General features: G+C 39.8%; 1 protein-coding gene and 1 long non-coding RNA gene across 2 annotated transcripts in view; one reads left to right on the plus strand and one right to left on the minus strand.

Annotated features, from left to right (window-relative positions):
* Positions 1-500: 500 nt before the first annotated feature.
* Positions 501-13181, minus strand: LOC148132184 (uncharacterized). Its single transcript, XR_015747672.1, has 3 exons — positions 13025-13181; positions 4513-4590; positions 501-4426 (listed from the first exon to the last, which is right to left on the minus strand). It is a non-coding gene; the product is annotated as an uncharacterized LOC148132184 (long non-coding RNA).
* Positions 13182-13201: 20 nt separating this feature from the next.
* The window catches only part of GRIN2C (glutamate ionotropic receptor NMDA type subunit 2C), an 87991-nt gene continuing 81926 nt past the window's right edge, over positions 13202-19266 (plus strand). Inside the window, exon 1 of the mRNA XM_087955832.1 lies at positions 13202-14646. The gene's annotated coding sequence lies outside the window, so the exon portion shown is untranslated. The remainder of the gene's footprint in view (positions 14647-19266) is intronic.

Consider the following 19266-nt stretch of genomic DNA (forward strand, 5'->3'; position numbering starts at 1 on the left):
GTATGACTACATGCTGTGTTGGCCTTTGATTTACTGTAGAATAAATACAGGAAGCGAAGTAAAATGTATTGTATATATCTCACCACACAAACTGACTTCTCATCACAGTTTTGGTAGAAAAAAATCTGACCTGATTGTATTTTTTGGCTCTGAAATCCTTACTTTCAGGTATCAATGTTACATTTGTTACAATCTGTCCCAACCTGAATAATGATCTTTAGTTTTCCTAGGTATTGTTTTAGTTTAGCTTGAAGATTTTAATTTTAATCAACTTTGATTTCTGGTTTATAATTTTTTAGGATAAAGTAATTTTAAATTGTTCGCTACTCTGCAACCTGATTCCCTGAGTAGGGCAAAAGGTGCATGCACATATTTTAAATAAATGGTGTAAAAATAAATCTAAAAGGCAAAAGAGTAAGTTACTCTTAAGCATCCCTGTTTCCAACAGATGTTCCAGAAATGTATTGTCCATCCAGCCACATTATGGATCTATGATGGAAGGTAGTGAGAATGTTATGCTCAATATACAAATTCCAGGTAGGATTGTTGCAACCTACAAAGGAGTATACATTTTATTTTGATATATTTCCACTAATCTATGGCAACAAACTTGATGGTCTTTAGGGATGTCCTGAATTCTTCCTCCCAAGCCCTAAAATATGTGTATCAGAATTTGCATCTTCAGTGCCTGAAAGGACCGGCCATGAGCAACAGGTCCTCAGGTTCTTTTATTCTGTCTACCACAAATAAGTGCGTAAGCTACATGACTGAATTTTCTGCATTGCATTTCTTGTCCTGGCCCTTTCTTTCTCTTCTATACTTTTAGTCTTTCCTATAAATCCTCCAGATTTGCATTACATACTTCATTGGGCAGATTTTTTTTGTCTTTATTTCAATATGCACATTTTTGCATGCATTGCTGGTCATCCGCATCGCTACCATCATTATCAATGCAAGCTGGACTCCTGTTGACTGCCTCTATTCAGGAACATTATTCTCTACTGCTTCCTGGAATGTGTTTTTCAATGTCCCAGTCTATTACATTTTAAATTTACACAAAGCTAATGCTTGAATTACATTTCCCCAAATATCAAAATAACCATTAGAATGATTAACTTTCCTTGGAACACAGGATGCATTGTCAAAATATGTTCATAGGGTAAAGTGGCTATGCTACCCATAACTCTCTACCTGCCTCATTTCTCATGGGGTTTTTTGAAGTTTACTCAGCTGTGCAAACAACCCTATCCACATGACATACCATTATTTACAATGACAATCTGCTTCTAGAACATATTTATACCAACTAAGTCCAGCACGTTTTACCAGTTTTCATGATAATATACCTGTGAGATAAATTAGATATGAAAAGGGTAATCTTATTTTTGTATTCATTTATGTCTCACCTTTATCATTTTCAAAATAACTAAAGGCAGCAAATATATTTAACATACCTTTCTTCTCCTATTTCCTCCCACAATAACAACCTTGTGAGATGAGCTGGGCTGAAAGACAGTGATTGGCCCAAGGTCATTCAAACAGTTTTCATGGGACTTGAACTCACACATTTCTTATTTTCTAGCCTTGTGCCTTAATCACTAAACCAAATTGGGTCTAAAGACATCTCCTTGGTCCGTTGTATGGTTTAAAAAACACAGTTTGACACAGCTAGAACACTGGAATGGGATTAGACAACAGGATGAAGGAATAAGTATGCAGCAGACTTAGCTAGGAGTTTCTGGAATTTTCCTCAGGGATTTTCTTTCAGGGATTCAATTTGATCTAGTAGGAAAACCAATTTGGTCTAATGGTTAAGGCATTAGGCCAGAAACCAGGAGCTGTGTGTTCTAGTCCTGTCTTAGGCATGAAAGCTGGCTGGGTCAATTTGGGCCAGTCACTCTTTCTCCCTCCAATTCACCTCATAGAATTGTTGCTGTGAGAAAAATAGGAGGAAGGAATGTTAGGTATGTTTGCTGCCTTGAGTTATTTATAAAAATAATAAAGGCAGGATAAAATAAACAAATAACTACATAGGTATACACAACTCAGTGGCCTTGCTTCTAGGCTGATATAGAGTAGTCAATATATAACAACTTGCCCTCTCCCTTCAAATCCATTAGATTATCTCTGACCATCTGAAGTTGAAACTACTACCAGAACACTTGATGGGAATCTCCAGCAGCTGACGTTCATCTACTTTTTATTTATTTATTTATTTTTATTTATTTGGTTTGTCAATTGCTTACAAGATAATTGGTATAAGTAAAAACATAGTTATGAATACATGGATACATATAAGAACAATAAAATAAATAAAAGAAACAATAGGACAGGAACAGTAGGCACGTTGGTGCGCTTATGCATGCCCCCTACTTGTGTAGATACTTGTGTATCTACTTGTGTAGATAGTAGTGGTAGCTAAAAGATAGTGGCAAATAAAAGTGATAGTTTGGGATCAGGAACCTTTTGTGTGGGCATGTGAGTGAGTGCCTTAACATGAGTGCTCTTGAGTCAGTGTTGATTCCTAGTGACTACATGAACAAGTCCTTGAAGTTCTCTTGGCAATGTTTTCAGAAGTGGCTTTCTCTTTCCCACTTTCTAGGGCTGAGAAAGAGTGGTTGATCCAAGATCACCCAGCTGGCTTCACATCTAAATCACGGCTGGAACTTGTAGTTTTCCAGTTTCTAGCCAGTGGCTTTAACTACTACATCAATTTGGTCTTGGGTCAGGAATTACCCAATCTGAATTTACCCTCTACCATGAATTAATCCAGAGGTCTCCAAACTTGGCAACTTTAAGACTTGTGGGCTTCAACTCCCAGAATTCCTCAGCCAGCTATGCTGACTGGAGAATTCTGGGAGTTGAAATCCACAAGTCTTAAAGTTGCCAAGTTTGGGGACCCAAAAACTAATCTAATGGATTCAAGAAAGCCAAACTTTGGCAGTCTCATGTTTCTTCTACAGCTACCTGGAATATGAGGACAGCTACACTGATTCTTTCTATCATGGACAGCTTGCTGAATTAGACTTAAAATTGGAGGGCAAACGCCACAAACAAATGTACACTTCCAATTGGCCTCATGTGAAAAAACAAAATAAATGATAAAGTAGGAATCTCTACCTTATATTTAGAAAACAGAAGTATCTGATTAGCAGGTTTATTTAACAATTGGCTACAAATGCTAGATTAAAAAGAAAAAAATCAGAGCCAGGCAATATGAATATGTTTGGGCTATACAGCATGGTCTGCAATTCCTTAGTACAATCCTCCTTTTCCTGAGATTATGTGGCTATCCTTTGAAGGTGCCCTGTGATCCATAAAAATATATATATTGGATTTAAGGAATCACAGAAATGTTCTATGTGTTTCAAAGAATCTTTTTCACCATTGAATTGAAAGTGCCACACAGCCTAATAAGAAATTGGCCCATCTTTTCATGTTCTGCATGATTTAATGAAAGGAAAAGTAAAAGAGAGAAGATTTTTCCAGAGCAAAATGAACCAGCCTCCTCCAATTTAGTACTCTATAACATTCAGAATTCTCATCCTGAATTCCCATTTCCCATGCTGGGAATCGTGGATGTTATAGCTTTATTGCATAGGAAAGTCTGTAGGCTAAGGGAGGCAGATATCAATACTCACAAACTCCCAGAATAATAATGAGATGGAATGGAGCCCACAATGCTTGCCTAACATGAAAGCAAGTCCTTTTACTTAAAGTACTTAGGAAGAATTAGAAATCATGATCCAAGAGCATTAGATATGAATTGCTATGGAGGGAGGCTGGTGGTGGTTCTTTAATAAAGAACTGCCCTAAATTGTGCAGGCATTCAAAATAAAGTAACTAGGAAGGATGACCATCCAAATTCTCCTTGAACACATCCAATACAAGGGATCTTATCACTTCTCTCATGAATCAGTTCCCCTTTGAAAAGGTGGCTTACGATTAGGACCCATTTCTGACATTCAGATGGAAGAATCTTTCTGTTAACTTCAGTGCATTGCTCCATGTCTCACACTCTTGGGCACAAAGAAGAGGTTGCAGTTTTCTTCTGTGTGGTAATGTCAAGTACTTGAAGATGCTCCCATATATTTCAGTTGTCTTTTCTCCAGGCCAAATTTATCAGCTTAAGCAACCATGAACAGTTTCTAATAGAATAGAAAGGTTTCCCACATATTGTCTTATTCTGTCAATGGAGAAAGTTTTCCAGTGACCGATTTAACAAACACAAAGTAAGTAAAAATGCTAACCTTAACCCTAACTTCTGTAGCCCATGAAGGAGTCTGTTCTCCATGGACACAAGACAACAAGTGAAATACATTTTAATTTCCTCTCTGCCCCTGAAGAAGAGTTTTCACATTTTCCAGCATCTGGGATTTGTGTATACACTTTTACACCAGATCTTCTCCTCTTCCTCACTGCACTTCTGAAAACAAAATCATTATCTTGTTAATAATGTATGCTCTCAAATACTTGAAAGGAATTTTGAATACATGTTTACTGTTATATTACCAGGGATCTGCTTTGTCCAGAGACTTTAATTTTCTTATTTTTTAAAAAGCTGCAATTACTCTTCCTTTGTTGTCACATCTGAAAAAAACCCAAAATAATTTGGAGGTATTTCAAATGCATAACGATTCGGAAAGAGGTTTACAATACTTCAGAGTTTTTAATCCCTAACCATACATGTTGCCTTTTTCTAAAAAGATATTACCTCATCTTGTTTGAATATTTCTTGAAGTATGATGCCCAGAACAGAACATAGGGCTGAAAGTGGAATCTAATCAATACAATTGAGTGGAACTTTCATTTCCTGTGATTTTGCAATTAGTTTTCTAAGCTGCTGTCTACAATTATGCTTAGCTTTTGTGCAGTCATGTCACACTGCTGATTCGTAGTCAGCTTGTAATCAGCTATACTTCCAAGATCCTTTTCATAACTATGATTATCAAGCCTGATGTACCCATTCTATGCCTGTGAACTTGATTTCTTTTCTTCTTTTTTCAACTCAAGAACTTTACATTGAACTCTATTAAACTTTGTTCGGTTATTTTCAATCAAATTCTTGAATCCAACCTGATAGATTTGAATATTACTCCTGTTAAGGTATTAACTTATCTATCCTTCTTTTATGTTGCCTCTAAGTCTGATAAATATTCTTTCCAGCCTTGAATTTAAAATGTTGTAAAATGTCAGACTCATTGATTGAATCTTGCAGTGTCTCATTCAGTATCTCCCACAGTTGATGAGAAACACTTCATAAGCACTCTTTAAGGATGATTTTCCACTGAATTGTCATACCACCCATTCCATATTTAGCTGGCTTGCTAATCAGCCTGCCAAATGTTTTGCTGAAATCAAAGTATATTATGTCTCCAGACTTCACACAATCTACTAAGGAAACACTGACATCTTATAGGATTTAATGTGATTTGTAGTTCTATAAGTCTGAAGAAAATGATGGGAGCTATGGCCAGTTGGGAAGCCAGTTGGGAAGAGTGGCCTAAATCTACTTCACAAGAATATTCTGGGAAGGTTTTAAGGAAATACTTTGGATTGAAGTCCTGGGACTCTGAAGAGGCCTCCAATCCCCAGTTTGTTGGACTACAAAAATTAGCACTTGGAAGAATATATTGGTATTTGTGAGATGGGCTAAATTAAGAAGGTTGATTAGAGAAAATGTGAAATAAGTATTATTAGAAAAAAAATATCAATTATAGAAAAAATGATCTTTATAACCATAGAGCAAGAGGTTAATTTACATTTACGAACTGCTGTAAAATAAAAGTGGAAGTAACTTCTATATTCTTTTCTTTCTTTTTTCTGCATTTTGGCCTTGTCTCTTTTTTTTTCTTTACTTTTTTTCTTTCTTCTACTCTAAATATCAGTTACCAATACACACACAAAAGACAATAGCACATTGGATAAAAAGTCAGGCCTATATAACTCAGGACAGTTCCCAGAAGGTGATTACTGAGTTTGCAACATGGCATTTCAATTTCAGCATGACTATTTTAGCAGGAAATTTTGGTGAACAAAAAGCAACTTTGTCTGCCATGTAATAAAAATTGGTCATAAGTGGATCACATTCTTGGCACTTCTTTACTGAAGAAATAGCACCTGGGAGAGGATTCAGTGGTCCTGTTTTACTTTATTATAAACTGGATTTGTTGCAAGCACTTTAAATGCACAGACCCTGCTAAGATTTATTTTATACTCACTGGCCCATCTTTTTTCATATTGAAATAAAATCAGTGGTGGGATTGAAAATTTTACTACTGGTTCTGTGGGCGTGGCTTGGTGGGCATGGCAGGTAAAGGATACTGTAAAATCTCCATTCCCTCCCCACTCCAGGGAGAAGGTTACTGCAACATCCCCATTCCTTCCCCTCCCCACTAACCTGCTTTCCAGCTCTGTTCTCCTGTGCTGGGCAACAAAAGAAGACCCAGCCCATCAGCTGGGACTTGGGAGGCAGCAAATGGATATCTAAATATGTGCATTGTTTCTGTAGATGTGAAACTTCCATTTCAGAGCCCTTCAGAAAATTAGCCTCTCTGTCTCTCATCCTTTTGAACTGACTTTAAAATTCATCAAGACTGAACCAGATTATTTCCCAGTCTTTGTGAGTACCAAATCACAATGAGGATGCATGTATTTATATATTTGCAAGTACGAACCGCAAATAAACACAAAGTCACTACCTTATTAAGATGTGAAAAGATGTGAAATCTCAATACCCCATTCAGATGTATAATAACATATTACAATACAATCCATCTCTTGTGTATTATATTCAGCAAAGCATCACAGTCAGTGTTGGACGTATATTTTGTGTATATTCGTAGATATTGTACTCTCTAATTGCAAATGGAGATGTGGGTACTCTATTTTTCTTATCTTCATTTTTAAGTGCTTTGGTTTTATTGTATTGTGAACAGTTGCTGGGGTGCATCCACAGTTTCGTTGTACTTGTACAATGACAAAGTTCTTCTTCTTCTTCTTCTTCTTCTTCTTCTTCTTCTTCTTCTTCTTCTTCTTCTTCTTCTTCTTCTTCTTCTTCTCTTCTTCTCTTCTTCTTCTTCTTCTTCTTCTTCTTCTTCTTCTTCTTCTTCTTCTTCTTCTTCTTCTTCTTCTTCTTCTTCTTCTTCTTCTTCTTCTTTCTTCTTCTTCTTCTTCTTCTCACTACTACTACTACTACTACTACTACTACTATATTCAGACATGCCAATTCATCAGTATTTGCTCTTTTTGGCGACAGTAATAACTAAGAATAAAGAGGAGTTACCACTGAGTAATCAGCAGCTGTCCAGGAACTAATTGCGAGGCTCACATTTTATTTATTTATTTATTTATTTGATTTGCCAATTGTTTACAAGATAATAAGTATATGTATACATAGTTGTGAATACATGAAATGGGTACATATAAGAAAAATAAAAGAAGAATAAGAGAAACAATAGGACAGGGACGGTAGGCACGTTGGTGCGCTTTATGCACGCCCCTACAGACCTCTTAGGAAAGGGGTGAGGTCAATAGTAGACAGTCTAAGGTTAAAGTTTTTGGGGTTTGGGGAAGAGACTACAGAGTCGGGTAGAGTATTCCAGACATTGACCACTCTATTGCTGAAGTCGTATTTCCTGCAATCAAGTTTGGTGCGGTTTACTTTGAGTTTGTATCTGTTGTGTGCTCTTGTGTTGTTATGGTTAAAGCTGAAGTATTCATTGACAGGTAGGACATTGCAATGTATGATTTTATATACCATGCTTAAGTCGGACCGAAGACGGCGTAATTCGAGGTTTTCTAGTTTTAGAATTTCGAGTCTGGTGGCATAAGGTATTCTACAACGGGTAGAAGAGTGGAGAACTCTTCTTGTGAAATATTTCTGGACTTTCTCAATTGTGCTAATATCAGATACGTAATGAGGGTTCCAGACTGATGAACTGTATTCGAGTATTGGTCTAGCAAATGTTTTGTATGCTCTGGTTAGTAGTGTGATATTACCAGAGAAAAAGCTACGTAGGATTAGGTTAACAACTCTTAATGCCTTTTGGCTATGTAGTTGCAGTGGGCTCTAGCACTTAGATCATTAGAGGTGAGTATTCCAAGGTCCTTTACAGAGCTTGGGTCATCAACAAGATCTTGACTATTCAGCTTGTATTTTATTTTCTGATTTTTTTGCCAATATGTAAGACAGAGCATTTATTTGTTGAGATTTGAAGTTGCCATTTGTTTGACCATTCAGATACATAGTCAAGATCTTTTTGTAGGGTAGCAGTATTGTCTGTGGTATTGAACAGCTTTACATCATCAGCGAAGAGAACGCAATTGCTCTTAATATGATCACAGAGGTCGTTTATGTAGAGTATGAAGAGAGTTGGTCCTAGAACACTGCCCTGGGGGACACCACTATTGACAGGTACTGGATTTGATAGGACGCTCCCGATTTTGACCATTTGTTGTCTGTTTGACAGGAATGCTTCTATCCAGTTATTCAGTTGTCCAGAGATACCATAGGATTTTTTTTATTTTTTTTGAAGGAAAAAGTGGGGTCAGGCAATTTTGAAGGGAACCATGTTAAAAAATGTCTTTTTAAATCAAGATGCCTCTTGCTGGACAACAATTGGGAGATAGTGTATGGTTACTGAGATTGGCTCTTGAAAGCAACGCACCTCCACTTTCCTTCCTCTGTAGGAGTGGTAACTACTCCCTTAAAACTGTTTACTCCTTTTCAGAAAGAATAAACAAATGAAACATTTATTGTAACTGCATATGTGCAGCTACGAGAACATCAAATAACTAAGGGGTTCATCTTGCTTGAAAAACAGATCTACACCTTTGTCTAGAAAAGGCCTTCCTCTAAAACTGACATGCCACATAAAAATAATCCTGGGTTAACAAAGCTTCATCTTGTCTATTGCCAATTAGATCAATGTGAGATTTGCTTACTTCACCTTGGCTAAGGTACTATATACAGGAAGAGTTGCAAGAGAAGAAAGATAACAGACCTGCAAATGGTCAAAAACAGCTCAGATCAATCTTGGGTGAATTTTATACTGCCATCAGAAAGGAGACAGAAAACTGGGTTGTATGGAAGTTTCCTTCTTGAGTTTCATGTCATATATCGCATCTCAGTTGTAGCCGGAGCTACAAATAAATTTATATTCTTAAGTATATGTGAATGTGAGGAAAAACATTTTATGATGTGATAAAGTGTAAGAGACAGTGTTATTTTTCACATTGATCCCATTGCACATTTAAATTGCATTTCCATAGCATTTCTGCTGTAGCCCACATATATTCCAGTTCCTTTACTGGGAGCATACAGTACCCAGCTTGGGATCTAGTTACCTGCAGGATTGTATTGGACCAATTGATTATTGAAACTGAGAGCAAATTTACTGATCCCACATTTTGAGGAAGTTCAGGGAGAGAAGAACGAGAAGATGCTGGCAGCACCAATCTGCCAAACAACCTCCAGTAGAAAACAAGGCAATTTCTCCCTTTTGGATGTTCTAGTAGTTATTATAAATAGGATGATTTCAAAAATCCTTCCTCTAATTTCATCACTCCACTTTTAACTACTTTAGGTTTGGTTGGTGCTGTTTCAATGAAAGTTTGAATTATTTTAATTGGTTTTTATATTTTATGTAAATTATTAAAAGTCTTTCAACTGCAGGTTCAATAGAAATGTGTAAAATACATTAATAAAGTAAGCAAGCAAGCTGGTTATTTATGCTAAAATAACCTTTTGGTTTAAGTTCAGAGTACATATCATTAGCTATTAGCTTCCTACTCTTTCTTACTGGATCTCCCCGGCCCACAGATATACCCAAGATTCTCTTTATTGTCAGAAACCTAACAGAGTTCTTGTTAGAAAAACGAAATGTAAACCTTATAATACACCAATTTCAGTTAAGAGAGGAAAAAATCTCACAAATCCCCCCCACTTCTTCCCACGATGACCCAGATTGCATATTGGGGGCAATATGCTGACTCTGTAAAACTGCTTAGAGAAGGCTGTAAAGCACTATAAAGCGGTATATAAGTCTAAGTGCTATTGCTATATACTTGTTATGGGATTGGATGTTTATTAATCTGCCAATATCTCAATCCAACTGCTTTAAGACAATACATAAAAACACAAATAAAATTTAAAAACTTATCATCCAAAAAATATCCACATCGCTACAATTTAGATATAAAATGTAATTCCCACATAAAGCAATAAAAAATTATAGAGTAATTTGCATAGAATAAAAGCAAGAGGTTCTTAATTTCCATTGGGCTGCAAAGCATTTAGTATTTTAGTTTCTAGTCATTCCAAGCAATTCTCCAATTTGAGAATTGGGACATTTATTAGCACTTGCAACTGATCAGATCATAGAATCATAGAATTGGAAGGGACTTAACAGGTCAACAAATCAGCCCCCTGAGTACAGGTAGTCCTTGACTTGCAACACTTTATTTAGTAACTATTTGAAGTTACAATGGCACTGAAAAAAGTGACTTATGACCATTTTCACACTTATGACCATTGCAGCATCCTCATTATCATGTGATTTATATTTGGATGCTTGACAACTGACTCACATTTATGACAGTTGCAGTGAAGTGGTATTATGTGATCACCTTTCACAACCTTCTGAAGAAACTTAGCACCCACCCCTCTCCTAGAAGAATGAAATATTTTGAGAAATATTAAAAAGGCAGAATATTATATTTCCCTGGATGAGAAATGGAGAAACATGCTCTTGGAAAGCAGCCCCCACCTTCCTTAATAGCCTACAGCAGATGTCATCACTTAAGAGCTCTCTTTATTTGGTTATTTGCACCCAAGATCTAACAGAGGTAGGATTAGCCCTCCTCAGCCACAATAGGAATTTCCCAAAGACCCTTCATTGCATCATCTCAGTTGCATACACCCCGCCCCCCAGAACTTCAAACTTCAACCAAACTTAGCTCAAACTCCTAGGATTTGTACATGGCCCCATGCAATAGCCAATAGAATACATGTTCTTGCACAGGAACAGGAAGTTCAAGTGCAAAGCCTAAGAGACTATATAAATACTCCCCACTCTCATGGTCAGTTGCCCAGAACCACCCATGTGCTTCTGCTTCATCATTAAAACCACCTTTCCGATCAGCCTCCATGTTTCTTCCAACACTTCTGACGGCCAAAGTCAACGGGGAGATGAGATTCACTTAACAACCATGTTACTAATTTAATAACTGCAGTGATTCACTTAACAAATATGACAAGAAAAGTTGTAAAATGGGACAAAACTCACTTAACAAATTTCTCACTTAGCAATATAAATTTTTGGCTCAATTGTGGTTGTAAATCAAGAACTACGTACTTTAAAATTCAGTACACTGTCCCCAACAGACAACTATCGAGTTTCTATTCAAAAACCTCCAGTGAGGAAGAAAAAAACCAATCCCAGAAGTTGCTCCCATCCTCTACCCAATCATCACCATCTTTGATTTGAAAGAACATTTATTCTGATTTTTTAAAAGCTGCATAAAAAAAAGCACTTGGCATTAGAACTTTACCTTGTTATTGCACAAATCTTTTCTTTAGCTATTCTCAATGAGCTTCATGCATGATTCATGGTACTTTAAAAACGGGTGTCCTTATTAAACATCCTGTGTAAATAATGAATGGATTTCATACTATCGAAATAATGGGGAAGTTCACTCGGCTGCTTAACTTTTAAGCCTGGGAGAAATGGGAAGCCTGAGTTATTTTTTTATTTTTAGTAAGCCAATGATTCCACCAGCATTTCTGAAATCATGGCTAAAAATAACATTTCTGGTGGCCAAAACTGTTAATTGGGTTTTGCTGAAGAATCTGTGATGGCCTCTTCAATGAAGAGGATTATAGTTCTCAACTGTACCAGCGCTGGATAAAATGTCCAGTTTATGAGCTTCTGGGATCAAATTTTCCCCTTCAAACTAAAAGTCAATACTATGCAAGTAGTAGCCTATCTTCTGCCTTTGTTATGAAGCAAAAGAACTTTGGATTCTTTTTATATATAATGAACCACATATGTCGAGGACTTAGGCACAGCATTGGAGAAAAGCACTCTAAAAGTACAAAATATTGGCAGGTCGTTGGAATAGAAATAGCTTGGTGTTCCAGAAACTCAAGATAAACTTTTGTACTTTCTCATCACCTTTAGACAGTCAGATGTCCTGGAGCAGGAGTGTCAAACTGGCGGGCCCGGATGCATCATGCACAGGCCACACCCACCTCAGCTCCGCGAAGGGAAAAAGTGTCATGATACGTCACATGACACCACGAATTTAATAACACATTAAGACAATCTTTGTGGCCTCCCAACACATGGAATTAAACAACATAGGAACACTTTAGCACTTTCATTCATTCTCTCACATTTCTTTTTTTTTTAAATCCAGGTGATCTAGAAACCGATTTCATCCCTAAAACATTCATGTGTGTGAGATTGTTGGGTATTAAAGAATTGGGAACATTGCATTTTAATAGAACCTATGGCTATATCAGTCTTTTATATTGGCTAAGAAACATCTTTCTTTACCTTCTTGGTAAAAGCCTCCTTCAGGTTTCGCACAGTGCCTGCTGATTTGAATGATACATCCATGGTTTTCTTGGCATCATTATGGAAGTGTTTCTGGGACTTATTTATTTTTAAACTTCTCAATATAATCTACATCCCTACTATTATCTAAATAAATCCATTCAAATATTAACTAGGCCCACTTCTGCTTAGCCTGGATCCAGGGGCTGCATCGAAATACAAGGGTAAGCAAGAAGGCAGAAGGCAGGAATGCAAGAGGATGGGCAGGTTGCTCAATAGCAATTTGCTAAACAGAGCAGTGGCCTTAGTGAAGCTGCCCCAATTAGAACTGCTGAAGTTTAGAAAGGGGGATGGTAAATCCAAGGAGCACTTGGTTTAGGAGTATTCATTTTTAAACTTGTAAAAACGCACCTGAATTCTGAAAAGAAAGTTTTAGGTTGGGGAAGGATGTAAAACATTCTTACTTTCCTCTAAGTCTTCCTGAACTCCACCATCCGCGAGCAGGTACAATTCACTGCAAATTGTTCCGTGAACATTCGTTTCACTTCCCCCTCCCTCTCGTTCTCCACCCCGCAAAATGCTTCTCCTCCTCCTCCTCCTCCAATTTTGCAAATTAAAGATCTCATTAGAGCCCGGGTCCCGAAGTCACCTGGAGGATTTGGAATCCGCGGGGTTTTGCCGCTTTGCTCCTCTCTTCCCTCCCCACCCTATTGCGTAGCAGGGGAGGGGGCAATCGCCTCTCCTCAGACCCCTCCCACACCCTACTTCTTCTTAAGCGCAAGGGTCCGAGTGGTCTTAACGCAGCAGGCAGGTTGCGGAGCAGGGAGCAAAGTGGGGGCGCTAAGTCCTTGATGTAGACAGGGGCGCAGGGGGCGCAGGATGGTCGCGGGAAGAAGGATGGGAAACGGGCAGCCCAAGGGCACATTCCTGAAGACCAGAGCCAGAGAAAAGAGATACAGGCGGCTGAGTGGCTGGATCCCAGCCCAGGGCGCCTGCAGATCTCCGGTGGGATACCAAAGCCATTCCGCTGACTAGCTCTTCCTCCTGAGAGACCCGTCCCCGTTCCAGGTAGGGCGCTACTAGTAGCCTTTGGCGCCCCCGTGCCGAAGATCTCAGCTCGGGAGTAATTTCATCCGGCGACCATCCGGTCAGCTCGTCCTTTTCAGACATGGGATAATTCTGCCGGTCCTTCCCGGCCCATATGGTTCTGGAGAAGGGGAAACGCGGAAAGATCCGCGGCGGATGGAGTTGGCCCTCTTGCAGACAACCGGCGGTTAAAAAACAAAAACAAGAACCCCGTTACGTGCTTCTTCCACCCTTCCTTTCCCCCCCTCCAAACCGGAACAGTTGGCCGGGCAGAAATGGCAAGGTGGCCTTAATCGGAACCACCTGTCCCTCCCGGGGACTGGCCGAGAGCCGAGGCGCCAAGTTGCTGAAGGGTTCAGGCAGGGTCAGAAGGGGGAGAACTGCTGCTCGTTCTGGCAGCCTCCTGAGCAGCTTTACTGTCGAAGTTGATGGCTATTATTATTATTTTATTATTATATTTACTTCCTACTGTCCCGCCTGCCTTCTCCACCTCGGCCGCCGTGATGGATGGCTTGGGAGGGCGATGAAGGGTGAGGGAAGGAGACACTTGCTGGAATCCAGAGCACGCCGCCCGCCGGCTGCTTCCCGAGGGCAACTCCCGACGGGTGCCTCGCGTCCCTTTGCTCTTCCCCCGGCCGCCTCGGGAGGTTGCCCAGGTTGGCTCGTCCTCCCCTCCTTTCCGGCAATCGGGAGCCGTCCGCTAAGACAGCCGCCCTCCCCTCCCCCGCCCCCCGCCAACCCTTCCAGGATGTGCCTCTGCCAAGCAGCCGCGACCAGCCCTGCGCGCCACTCGTCCGTCTCCGTGGTATCAGCGGGGGAAGGAAAAAGGACGACTTGAAGGAGTTTGGGGTCGCGCCAGGCCGGGAAGTTGCTGCAAAACGTGCAGGGCCGGGGTGTCCGCCCCCCTGCGCCTCGGATCACCTTCCCCTCGGAACTCCGGAGAAGCCGAGCCCTGCCTTGGAGCGCAGGGGATGCAGCCCGCCGTGCCAGTTACCCTGTAGTAAGTAATCCCGGTTTGTTTACTTCTTCTGCCACCGCCGCCGCGGTTTCTGATAGGAAAGGCGCGAATTCGGCCGCCTCGCCAATGTCACGGCTTGGCGCTCTCGGTTGCCCTCGAGGAGCCGAGGCTCCGGCGCTTGGCGCTTCCTCTTAAGTTCCCCCCCCCCCCAAAAAAAATCCCCAACCCCGTTCCAAGGAAGAACTTTTGCTTTTATTTTCCCTCAAAACACCACAGAAGCTTTCGCGCTATCCTTTCCAAACCCTCCCACCCCCTTCCTCCCCTCGGGCTCAGCTCCTGGGGAGTTCACCCTCTGGATCGCCCTGAGGACACTGCGCTGAAACTCGGCCGGGAAAGAAGCGAGCGGGGCCCTAAATAACATACAACAGTACAAAAAAACAAAAACAACAACAAAAAACCCACCCCATCCGAGCTCCGTCCCCCCCCAATACACACACCGTCTAATCGCTGGATGTTTCCACGTCCAATCTCTTCGCTCACCTTGAGCAATACCGCAGAAGGCACAAGGTTTTCCCCGTTTGCCTTTATTTTTCGATAATCTCTCTGCGACCATTTTCAACTCTTTTATTTTGCTTCTCCTTCGCCAGAGTTTTGAAGGAGGGGGGGAGGGAGAAGATGACCAATATTTCTAACCCCCCTCCCCACCCCAAAAAAACCTGCTCCCACTTTCATGTTGCTTCCCGTTTGGTGACCGCCCTTTCCAAACGCTTAAGTATCGAATAATTGGAATCTGTGATTCCCCCACCCCCCTCTCTTTCACACATCCCGACCTCAACAGTTGCTGCGGGAAGAAGGGAAAGTTGTAAAATAATAACACCGTGACTGATACTAGCATAACTAGTGATGCGGAGGTACATTATAGTATCGGTGCTGAAAAGAAAAAGCGAATGGCGGGAAAGGAGATTGGGAAGTTGGAGTCTTCTAGATGGGTGGAGAGAGAGCAGGACAAAATCCGAGAGGACGAGGGGCAGCGACAGGGAAAACGGGGGCTAGGGCGGGATAAGGAGAAAGAGAAAAAGGGAGAGGGGGAGGGAGGGGGGGAAGCTAGGTTCCTTCCTTCCTTCCTTCCTATTGTCAGCGCATGGAAATTTGCACCAGCAGTCGAAATTGGTCCTGGGATCTGCAAAGTCTCTATGTAGGGGTTGATGTGAAGATGTATACTGCGAGATTCCTTCCTTCCCTTTTCAGTATTAGAGTATTTTGTGGAGGCTTTGCTCTTTGAAGGCACATCAGGGAAAGAGAGAATGAAGGGAGCAAGGAAGGAGAGATGGGCACATTCTTAAGATGCCAAGGGTTGAAGTTAAAGAGCAAATAACCCCAACTGAACTGGTTTAATAAGTGACAGATAAAACACCAAAAAAGGTGTTCTAAATCTCTGAGACTATTCAGAAGCAACACTATTCTCTTGCACCATTCATTGAGATAAATATTGAACCTGAGTTTGTGCCTAAGAGCTTCCTGAAGGAGTAGCTTCAAGATTCTCTTCCACCAACTTTATTTTACCCTTTTGGGGTTCTTTTCATACCCACCTTTGGTTTGATTTATATGGTAGCAAATGCAAACTTACAGCAGTACCAAAACAATTATGGGAGCAGGCTAATGGAGTACTCCTTTAAAAAAAAAAAAAAAAAGCTGCAACAAATATTTTCCCAAAAAGCAAACAAATGACCTTTGCATGGGTGAAATATTGAGACAAGTAGATGTTAATGACACTTTCACTGCAGAAAATAAATGTTCCACAAAATACACTACCGGTACTATATAATGGGATGAGTTTTGAGATGTCAAAACTCTATTTTTATGTTCAGTAGATTCTGGGTTTGTTCCCCTTCTATCCCCCCTTTTTTATTTTTTGCTTTTATTTTTTGCAAGGGTGAGTAGCTCATAGCCGATTTCTTTCCAATACTTTGACATTCTTTGAGAAGGTAACATATTTAAGTTTACCAGTATTCTACAAAAGTCTCTGGAATTTCTTCTTGCTTCCTGATTTCCTTTGGATAAAACTATTTGAAATACTTGTCTACTTTTAGCATAGGAGCAGGTGTTCCCTCTCCATTATCTCCCTTTTAAATATTTTCCCACCAAAGTGATGTGACATTTTGGGAACTATGGATTAAAGAAGCTGTATTGCTTCCCTATTTCTCATATCATTTTAAGAAGTACGATCAGAAAAAAAAGTTGTGCAGCCAAAACCTAGTAGTCAGACAAACAAAAGCAACCCTTTCTTCCCTCCCAAAACTTTGTGTTTCCAGAAAAAAAAAAGATCTGGCAGAATTAATGCAGCACTATTTAGTCACCTGTGATAGCTTGAAATGAATTGATGGATGGCAAAACAATTGAACAAGACATAAAATCAAAGGATCCTAATGAATTAAGGTTATGATTCTGCCATGCATCTGCGTACACCTCTGTATTTCTTGGATCTGTCACACTCCACTTGATTTAAGAATGCTTTTATCACTCGATCTATCACAGATACATATGATGTTTGAAATATAAGTATAGATGATTTACAACTGAAGACCTTTGTCACTGGTGATCTAGTGTGCAATCACATGACATAGCCTCTATTTGGAAACCAAGAGAACTGGCATACTTTAGTTTTAAGCTTAGCCTTAACCTTTCATTGGCCCTAGATAATTGACTGGACCTATACTTTTCAACATTCTTCTTCTGGTTTTGCCTACTGAAGGTAATTAAATCCTTCTTCATCTCCATGCTCAGTGCGTTAAGTTGAAACAATTACATTTACACTCACTGAAGGTTGCATCAAGCTCCAGGCAATCATAACTCCTTTACTACTTCTTTATTAATAATAATGTTTTTGCAAAGGGACCCTTCATCATCTGGCTGAGTGCTTAATAACATCCTTTGCTCATCTTTTGCTCCTCTTCTGAAGGACCATGCAGCCTGTGTTGGAGGATGGTTTATACATCCTCCAGATAAGTGGATGCAAGGCAGCAGGCAGGGCAAGTTATATACTCAGAAAGACAAACTAGTGAAATCTGAAATAGATCAGGGAACGCAGAACTTTGAAAGGGTGCTTTCAAAGGGTGATTCCAACGAATGGACTTTATCAAAGTAGGTTTGTAAACCGAAGAAGAGATGTTCTGTGATGCCATAAACACGCATCAGCTCTGCAAAGCATTTTGAAGACCAAATGGCTTTATGTGATGATTTTAGAGTGATTAATATTAATGTGTGCAAATATTTAGTACTTTTAAGAATAAGAAAATGGGAGGTTTGTGAACGCCATTTTATTTGTGGCTTATCTATCTGTGGAATAGGTATTATATGTGTTTGCTGCTTTTGCTACATAATGTAGAGCAGGGATCTCCAACCTTGGCAACTTTAAGACTTGTGGACTTCAACTCCCAGAAAGCTGAGGAATTCTGGGAATTGATGTCCACAAGTCTTAAAGTTGCCAAGGTTGGAGACCCCTGATGTAGAGTATTCCCCACACTCCACAACCTGGACAGAACTGAGTCCTATCTCCTTAGGTTGTTCAACCCTGTTAGAAAGAGCGATGTGGCTTGGTAAAGTGAATCCATTTTTGAATCATAGATCAACTTTCTGGAATGTGTAATTCTATCAAGAATGATGGATATGCAAAGCATGAGGGTCAGTCAGCAAAAAAAGTACAACCCATGGACTACAGTCTTGGATTGATGATATAAATTCTCTGCCCATTTATGAATCAGCTGTCTGTCTAGTACAAATATTGATCAATATTATTTGTATGGTTAAGGTTTAATAGCCTGTTTAAAAATTGGGCTGAATGATTTTTACTTATGTAATTTAATTTGGTTTTGTGATTTCCTTTCTCTCTTTTCCCTTGCTTCTTTTTTTTATTTTTACTATTGTTAGTCTTTCATTCTACTAATGCATAATGTAAATAATAGTGTGCATAAAACACCAACAACCAACTGCTACACAGGAGAAGTCAAGCTTTGTCAAAGTGTCCATCAGGCCTAAAGCTTATGATGCTGAGGGTTTTTTTTTTTTCCAGAAGGGCCCAAGCTTACTCATATCTTCTGGCACCCAACAAAATCTAGTGCTCAGCAGCAACACAGCCAGTGGGCATTTTTCCAAGATATGCTCAGCCTGCCATCTGAGAAAAGCAAGTAAAAAACGTAAAGGCCTTAATTTTTAAACAGTTTTTCAAAGTTTTCCATTTCTAGGGGGAAATAGAATACTATCTGCAATAGTTTAGCACATCTTGTCTACAGGCTCTTTGGTGGAGAAACTGATGTGCTGTGCTTTTCACAAACCTACCACCTTTATCACAAAAGACAAGTGGAATAATGTATACATACATACAGTACGTACATATGTATGCACATACGTGTGTGTATATATGTACACACACACACACACACACACACACATTGAGTAACAGAGTTGAAATGGACTTTGGAGGTCTTCTGGTCCACCACCAGACTCAAGCAGGACACCCTATACCATTTCAGATAAATCATTGTCGAATCTCTTTTTAAAACAAAAACAAAAAAAAAATTCCAGTATTGGAGCATTTACAACTTCTGGAGGCAAACCATTCCATGGATTAATTGTTCTAACTGTCAGGAAATTTCTCCTTGTTTC

This window comes from Notechis scutatus, chromosome 2 (genome assembly GCF_049901735.1).
Source record: "Notechis scutatus isolate UNSWTSFEM ecotype Mainland chromosome 2, rNotScu1.2, whole genome shotgun sequence".
Taxonomy (NCBI): domain Eukaryota; kingdom Metazoa; phylum Chordata; class Lepidosauria; order Squamata; family Elapidae; genus Notechis; species Notechis scutatus.